Source organism: Coturnix japonica, chromosome 3, assembly GCF_001577835.2.
Source record: "Coturnix japonica isolate 7356 chromosome 3, Coturnix japonica 2.1, whole genome shotgun sequence".
In the NCBI taxonomy this organism is placed as follows: Eukaryota; Metazoa; Chordata; class Aves; order Galliformes; family Phasianidae; genus Coturnix; species Coturnix japonica.
In genome coordinates this window covers 11,257,838-11,266,921 of record NC_029518.1, presented here as the reverse complement: position 1 = coordinate 11,266,921, position 9,084 = coordinate 11,257,838, and the positions used below count along the sequence as shown (strand labels likewise).

The window sequence follows — 9,084 nt, the reverse complement described above, 5'->3', positions numbered from 1 at the left end:
TTGTCACATAGAGCAGAGCTCAGCACTGCTGAGCATAGAGATGGAAGAGCCCTTAAGAGGATCACCAAACTTCTCTGTTTGTGAAAGATAAGTGAGATCATTGTTCTTTATGTGTCCATCTTGAAAGTGCCTCTGCCTTCCACTAAGTGACTGGATGCTGTGTGCCTTGGTCTCAGGATATAGGTGCAGGAAGGAGAGCTTGCAGCCTTGAGCAAAGGAAGGTGCTTTGGGCTATCAGTTTTCTTTATGACAAGTAATGTTTCCATGCAAGAAAGATTTGTGGTTTTAATTTTTAGAGATCAGATATCACAGTTAGAACTCCAGCTTAAAAAGAGCACAGAGCACTCACACTCCAGCCACTGTGGCTGTTTGTGGCATTGCCTCAAATCTGCATCCTTTGGAAATGCCAGCAGCTGTGAGAGACTTGCACTGAAACTGGAAATCATACCAAATGTGACTAATTTCAGGCTGTGCTGTGAACTTGGATCGCGTCTGGGAAGTTGTTTGAGAGGAAATTTCAAATTAAAGGTTTGCATGTTCAGTTCTTGCAACCCCACTTTCATCTATGCCTGAAAATGGACTGATTTGGCTATTTCTGGTTTATTCTGGTTTCATTTCCTTCTAAAAGATGCTTTAAGCTAGGAAATAGTAATAGACTCCAAAGAGTTCTGCAAAAAAGACTTGCTTGCAAAACTTCGGTGAAATTTAGATTTACTGTAGAAGCTTATGACTTGAAATACATTTCATAAGTTCATTACAAATGTAATGGTTGAGATGGTATTTGTCAGTGCAGTTAGTCTGGTGCAGGGGGGTAGTAGGAAGCGGATTCATTTATTTTGGATAGCAGTGTCCTCTGTATTTGGACTCTTATAAGCAAATAACTTATCAGTATGCCGAGGAGAAAAGAGGTCTCACACTTCACTGCTGTCACTTTGGAGAAATGCTTAAAATGCATTTTGTAGGAGTAACAAACAAAATGTTACTACAGTGAAAGACTAAAATAAGGCATCAGATATAATTGTTGACTTGTAAAATAACTGATGATACTTAATTCACTGGGAACTTTAATCATATTATCTCCAAGAGAATACAGACTGAGAGTCTAGAGATGAATTTGAATTAGGGTTTTTCTGCTTGCTTTTAATCTTAGTGATGGAAAAGTTGATTTTAGGCAGGACATGTATCAGAGGGTGTGTATAGAAATCACTGATGAGAAATACACTTCTGTTTGCCCCTGTTTATAAGGTACTCAGAAAAGGGTCAGTTTTACCAGAGAACTGCAAATTGAAATTGAGTGGAACTGTGTGCACCATTAACACATGTGCCTTTCCAGGATGAGTATCTCCATATCTAGAGGGACTCTGAAGACGAACAGCCATAGGTGAGCAGATTTATCTGGCACTATGAGTCCTTGGTTCTGTAGGGGTGAATCTTGTCCTCAGTGTCAAGGTCTAGGAGAAAACTCCCATAGAAACTCATCACTCTGCAACTGACTTGTGCTTCTCACCCCTAAGTCTTCCTACCTGTGGTAATGTGGTATTTCTCCTGCATTAATTTTCAGTGCAAAGTGGTGGAGTAACTCCAGACAATTATAAGGTTAAGGGAGGGAGAGCTGTGGTCAGGAGAGCCTTTCTAAAAAAAAAGCTTGAATCAAATATACATATATCAAGCATGCCGACCTGCCATGAAAATGGCATGCAAATCCATGATCTGCAGCTTCATGTCTCATGGAGCATCCCTTGTCATGTTTTTCTCCAGCCTCTCTCACAAGGAGAACCGAGTCGGGCCCATGCTCACCAAGACCAGCAGAACTCTGTTCCTGCACCTTGTGCTGGCCAGCTGAGCATGTGCAGGTGGGAGCTGTGAGCTCATGGATAATGTATATCAGATGTTTCCTTCACAGTAACAGTTATTTGGGATCATTTCAGTAACTGGATACGCCTGCGCTTTTCTAATAGGCTGTTCAAGCATTTCAGACTGTCCAAACCTCCCTCTGTACAATGGGATATACAAAATCATGGTAATGCCATTTCTGAGAGGAGCAAAATGCTGTCAGATTCCCCTCCATATTCTCAAAGAGCAAATGTACAATTGCAAATTCATTGAACTGCACTCCATTATCTCTTATTAATGGGAAATTGTCCATAAATTGCTGAGGCGTGACTGGTTTCTTTTCCCCAACACAGCTGCACTCTCTTTATCCTGTGATATTTCAACCTCTCAAAAATAAAGAGAAAGTAGGGGTGGGAGGGATGGGAGGAGGGTGGCTAGAAACCACTCACAGCAGCATCTTCCAACAGCCCCTGGCAAGAAGAGCTTCTTCCTCTCTGTGACACTGGCCTAGCAAGGGAAATGTGGCCTCCTTATTTTCATTCTGGATCCCCTTGAGCTGGGCATCTTTTCAAGCAGTTTGCACCTGGAATAGAGACCCAGGTACCTTGAGATAAGGAACAGGGCAGAGGTTCAGCTGAATTCAGTAGCTGCCCCATCCACATGGTCACTTTTCTTCTGTCATGGTAGGATGAGGAAATGAGCTACCTTATGTCATAAGTAACAGAAAGCTGCACAGTTTTCCCCGTGTTAAATTATACTACAGACAGTTAAACTCTGTAAACAAGCTGCTTGGCAAGCTTTCAGAACAATTACACAATTCCCTCTCTTCCTCTCTGCATTAGCACAGAGCAGATCGGCTGTGAGGCTGAAGAGCCCCCAGCAGCACCCACCTTGCTGTGGACGTCTAATGAATGTCCACTGGGCATGGGGCAAAGCATCTGTCTGTTGCTCAGTTTTTTTCACCTGTTGGATGGAAATAATGACTGTAGTTGTCTTGTTGAGTGCTTTGGGATTGGCTGCGGAGAAGACCCAGCAAGTACTGTTAACAGTAAGCAGGGAGAAGAGACATCAGAATCCACAAGGGCTGTATAAAGGACCTTGGGTCTTGATCAGGCTTGATAGGGAATGACCTCTTAAGTAAAAGATCTGAGCTGTTGGAGGGTACATCCAACAGAGCCAATCAGGATTTGTGTAAATGCATGCTGAGATACAAGCAGGACTATTACCTCCGGGTTCCCATGACGACTTTGTGCTACCATCAGTGTTACAGAACATGAGCTTCTGCAAGTGTGAGGTTGCTCATCCACTAATTACTGAGCTCTGAACTCCTTGCCTGAGGTCTACAATGAGAAACACAGGGGAAAAAGCCACACTTTTTTTTCCTCTTTAAGTGGCAAATATGACTTTGTGTACAATGAGCATAAGCTTATCTTTCTGCAAGGAATGTCCAGTGCAGTTTTGAGCTAGTAAAATAGATCCAGTCATACCTATTATGGGAGAGAATATTACTTTTATGAGGATGCTCTGCAGCAGTGAAAGGATTTTAAAATTGGTTGAAGAAAATTATGTCATTGAAGAGAGAAGTGGTTTTTAATCCTTTGATTCATAGAGGTTTACAATGGAATATAACAGTAGCCTTCTTCCAAAAGGCATACACAGTTTCCATTAAATACTATTGCTTGAAATAAATTTAATTTAAAAAAAAATCTTATATGTAGAATGACATATGGAGATGAATATTTGTGAAGCAGTTTCTCAGCTGCTTTGTACCAACATTTTATCAACTGAACGTGTGCTCCTTCAATGCTACTGATTGATTTATGTGTTTTCTTTATTTTCCTCTGTTGTCTGCTTTCTTTCCTATTCTACTTGTACTTTCCTTGTGCTCCACATCTGGTGGAAAGCAATGGCAGTGAGATGTTAACCAGTTAAGTACCCATGATGCTAGATTTAAGATGCTAGACCTGTGATGCCATTCTGAGACAACTGTCACTTCCCACTTGCATTTTGTGGCATATTATAGAATGCTGCTTCCCTTTGCAGCAATTTTGTCATTATTCGAGACAGAAAGAAAAATGGGAAATCCATTACAAGCCAGACTTTGTTATGACATGAGAGAAGAATCCCCTGGGAAGTTAGATTAAATTTTCTTTGAAAATAAAATAAAAATGCCACCATGCTTGACAACATTAGATTTATTATCCTTGTATCAGAAACTCTAGGTATGCTCCTTGTCAAAGCTTCTTTAGATGCTGAGTCGTGTAACAAAGCAAATCATTCTTTAAGTCACAGAAAATAAAGTTCATTACTGAATTGGAATTAGAAGATTTGAATAAGAGCAGAAATGGGCAATTTCATTACCTAATTGGAGGCTTGCTCTTGATTGTATATATGTATCTTGAAACATAAAAATGTTGTTTGGTATGATTAAATCCTGAGGATGCTGTGCCCCTTTAAAGACTTTGCTACAACCAGCCCTAGACCTACAAGGTGCTGAGCATGTTTGCCTCTGATAGTAACTCCAGTCTGCGTCACTGGTTTGCATGCAGATCAGGTTGTGTGCCTGAGAAATAGAATTAAAATGGAATTATTATCCTTGACTGTGCTTCTCAAAAGCAGTGGCTTGTTCACCTACAGGTTTGCTCCCAGGGGTTAGGTGTATGCATGTGAGGCTGGATTTGTCATCATTAATTGTCATCATTACAAGAGGGAAATCAACTTTTTACATGGGTAGATAGTGATTGGATGGGGGAAAATGGCTTTAAGCTTAAGGAAGGGAGATTCAGATTAGATGTAGAGGGAAGTTTTTCATAGAGATGGTGGTAAGGCCCTGGCACAGGCTGCCCAGAGAGGTTGAGGGTGCCCCTGGAGTATTTAAGGCCAGGTTGGATGGGTCCTGGACTACCTGATGTGGTGTTCGATTCAGTGGTTGGCAACCCTGCCTGCAACCAGGGAGGTTTGTAACTAGATTAACTTTGAGGTACCTTCCAACCTAAGCCATTCTAATGATTAAATTTTCTGCAGGAGAACTTGCAGAAGGAAGGGGGAATGGCATCAGGTTAGATGAAGAAGAGAACAAGATAGTCAGTCAAAAATAGGCACCACCTGGAGAAGATGCATCCATGCTGTATAACTGACCTGTGCCAGAACGATGGGCATGGCAATGGCAGATGTGTAGAAAGTAGCTGCCTATGAAAATATACCTGGGTAAAGTAAGATTGTATGAAACACAAACTGAGGCGTTTGAAGTGTCTTTGCAGTTGGCAGTATGAGAGAAGGCAATATCTTTAGATCCGTGGGAAATCTTCATGAACTTGTCAGTTTGACTTGCCTCAGGGAAATTGGTTGTGAGCCTTGGAAACTGAGGGAATAAGAGGTTTTTCTTGCTTTTATGGTACTTCCCCTGCTCAGGAACAATAATACCAGAAACAGAGACTGTGTTATTTTGCGATTCCCAGATGTGTTGATAAATAGCCTGTGGGGAGATAAAAAAAAAAAGGAAAACTACAAGTGGTGAGTGCCAGACAGACACTTCTGAAATAGGATGGGGAGTTCTTTGCATGTTCTTTGCTGGAACTGGTGTATTGGGCAGAAGGAAAAAGGAGTCGAGGCAAAAGGAGAGTGAGGAGGTATAATAGAAACTTGAAGACAAGAAAAACTGAGGGGAGGTGAGAGAGGTTACCTGTGTGAATAAAAGAAGAAAGGAGACCTAAGTATTGTTAAAATGAGACTCTTCTATACCCAAAGTTTTTCTTTTTGAATGCACAAAGCTTATGAAAGATTTCTGCTTCTAGCTGTGAATTTAGCTTGAAGTCCCTGGCTCTTGCACTTTGAGAGAGCATTAGCGTTCATTTAAAATCTTTTATTCCTTTTGATGCAATAAAACCTATACAATATTTTACTAAATGAGTGCCCTTAAAGGGACAAAGCAATGAAAGAGTAATTTCCCACAAAATATGAAATCCAATAAGGTTTATTACCCACCATTTAGTGAATGGCAGAAGCCTATGGAGTGTATGAATAAGTTTCCAATCACTTATTCATCTCCTGGAAGACATACAGCACACAGTATATCCAGATCTTCCCCTTCCTTTTAGGTGAAACATATCATTGGATTTGATTATGTCTTGCATCTTATATGCCATTGTAATCTGCATCTTATATGCCATTGTAATCTTTTATCTTTTCAGCACTACTGAATGGATGACTTCAGAAACTGCTTGACCCCATGCTTCACCTGACAGCTGAGCTTCCCTACATGGTCCCAAGTTTCAGAGGCACTCAAGGTGAGCAGCAAGCCTTTTTTTCCTCTTTTACTGCTGTTTATTCAACAACATTAATTTAAAAGCCATTTGCTGTTTGTGGCAGAAGCAGAATCACTACCATCCTGGACCTCTTTGTGAATGATTGTGCTCTCCCGTGCATCCCAAATGGCATTTGCAGGGTTGCAGCTTCTCCTTGGTGCCCCTAACACACAGACCTGGTTGCCATGCAGATACCAGATCTGGAGGATGTCAGGATAGACACATCACCAGGGTTGGTGGCAGGAGGAGGAGGAGGGGGTAAGAGTGGTGTTAAATAGTGTTGTAGCATGGGAACCTACACAGAAATTGCTTTGGGCGAGCCATTTAGAGAACTGCCTGTCAGCACAGCTAATGGGGTTCCCTGTGGTGTTTGCAGGTTCATGAAATCTTTGTTCCTTTGTAATTGATGTTGACACTTAGCACCGCAAGCTAAACTCCTTGAAGCCAGTTCCACCTCTTAGCTCATTTTATGATGTGGAAGGGTTGCTAGTGTGGGACTGATTCTTTCTGTCACCTTGAACGGTGAAATTAAAAGCTTCTTTCCTTAAGTCTGAAATTTGCTTATATTCTTTTGGGTCTTTCATGTAGTGGCAGAGAATAAGAAAACCCAAAACCATGGAAATGTAACAAATTTTACAAACAAACAAAGAAAACTAACAGGGTTGCTATTTTATGTAATATTTAAGTGATGGAGTTTAATGTTGGTAACCATTCTCTACTTTGCTCTTAAAAAGAGAGGAAGTTATGAAGACATCTGTACAGAAAGAGGGAGAAAAGTCCACAAAATAGCCTTTATCTCTGGAGTTGAGCAGAGCTGAATGATTGTGATTTAAATACAGAATTCAAAAGAAATCAATTCTATAAAAGTTTGCACTAGAGAAAAAGATTTGAAATTTATGATTGGGAAATTACATATGCAGAGTAATTACATTTTCTGAGGCAAAGAATGATTGCTGTTTTCTCAGTTTCCAGCATATTCCATTCTTGCTAGCCGCAGCTCTTTCCTGCTCCCAGCTGTGGGCTGGTGGCCACCTTCCCACAGCATTGGGACAGAGAGGGGCTCTGTCACATTGATTCAGGAGGCTATCAGAGAGCAAGCAGATATATAATTCTGCACCTTTCCATAATGGAAATGTTCTAATTCTTAGTGGGTTTTGTGTGTGTATGTGTGCTGAGATTCTTTTTCTTTTGTCCTGGCTTCCTGCTTTTATCTCTCAAGATACATATATATATACCCACACATATACATATAAATTAAGCCAGGCAAAAAATTAAAAAAAAAAAAAAACATATTTATTTTTGTGCAGCTGTGTATAGGAAACTCTTGATCACAGCCTGAACCTCTGATTGATCACCTGAGGCAAGCAGTGAGTTAGCTGCGGGAGCACAGGTGAAGGTAATTCAGCTGTGCTACCAGAAGGGGTGGAGCTTTACTCCACTTCTCCCAGATCTCCTTTAAGGGCTGACCACCACTGAGGTAGGATCTCTTTCTCTGAAGATAACTCCTTTGTGGAGTTTACGGTAGGCCTTCGACATCGGTGAGCATTTTTCATATATCATAGATTATCTTTCTATCATGATAATCTTTCATATGAAACATCTGTATAACCTCTGTTTATCTATTGACTGTATAACTGTACAATTGTAACTGCACAGCAGTTAACAGCTTACCTCCTAAGTAAGGCAATTGAGTGAGCAGTTCAATCTTTTTTTAAAAGGCCCCTACATAGTAACCCTCATTACTGTTAATGGGAGCTGGTGACATGCATGAAAGAATTTGTTTCCAGGTTATTATTATTATTATTTTTTTAAGCACATATATTTCTGAAATGCTGTTGTTTGTTAAAGCAGTAAGAGGATTTGCATGGCAATATGCTGGCTGTTGGCTTTCTTGCAATAAAATCCAATAAGCTGATATATGAGGTACTTTGTATATATGTTTTTTGTACTTTAGGAGCAGTGTGAAGCCCAGGGATGTGGTTCTGCTGTAGGAAACTCTTCATATATCTTACAAATAGTCATGCTCTGTTTTCTATCTGTTTGGGTTGGTTTTGTCTCTCTTCTCACTCACTCTGACGTAAGCACATGCGAAGGCAGCACACTTGCATGGATGCTCTTCATCGCTGTTTCTCCCATGATAATTTGAAAAATAAATCCATATCAATGATGCCTGTAAGCAAGGAAAAACAAAAAAAAAAATAAATGTGTGTTGTGTCATGAATTAACACAAAAACAAATCCAATTTGAACAATGAAATACAGTATATTTTTTCCCAAAGTCCTTATTTTCACACTAATGCAAGTAAGCCACATGTGCAAGCACTCAGCCCTCACTGCTTGTCAGTACCAATGGAGGTGTGATAATTTTGTCATCTGTGCTTCTTATTTTTCCTATGTGTTAGCTTTGCTTCTAAATTAGGCTCCACACTATTAATGGCTCAAAAATTAATGTGATAAGCTACTTAGCTCATCATTTTAAGAGCGAAGAAAACAAAAAAACAACATATTTAAAGGTAGTCCTGGCTTTATTCTGTCCTGTAGCTTTCCTGCCCCAAATATATACCTTTATAGATGGAATTACCAGAAAGTAAAGGATAACTACCGATTCAAAGGCATTCTAAGGAAGGTTGTATGATTATCCCTGTAGGAAGCAAATTTGATTTAGAGATGAATTATGCACATAGCAGTACATTTAAGAAAGTAAATTTGAGGGAGTTACGGAATTGAGTAGGCCAGCTCTGCTGGGAGGAAGCAGTGAAAATGAAAGGGGCTGGAAGAATGCTGGAGGATGCTAACTGGAGCAGTGATTAAAACAGAGTAGGTCTTAGTTCCTTTAGGAAAAATGAAAATTTAAAATACAATTAAAACAAAAACAAACCCTAAACCCTGAAGAAGAAAATCCATGAAGGGAGAGCAGCATTTCATAGGAAAGGACTCAAAGAAAGGAA

At 40.2% G+C, this 9,084-nt stretch overlaps 1 long non-coding RNA gene across 1 annotated transcript in view; it reads left to right on the top strand.

The window, feature by feature from the left end:
* The first annotated feature begins 1,758 nt into the window (after window positions 1-1,758).
* LOC107310977 overlaps window positions 1,759-9,084 on the top strand; it is a 41,824-nt gene continuing 34,498 nt past the window's right edge. Inside the window, exons 1-2 of the long non-coding RNA XR_001553811.2 lie at window positions 1,759-1,853; window positions 6,024-6,119. This is a non-coding gene — a long non-coding RNA (uncharacterized LOC107310977). The remainder of the gene's footprint in view (window positions 1,854-6,023; window positions 6,120-9,084) is intronic.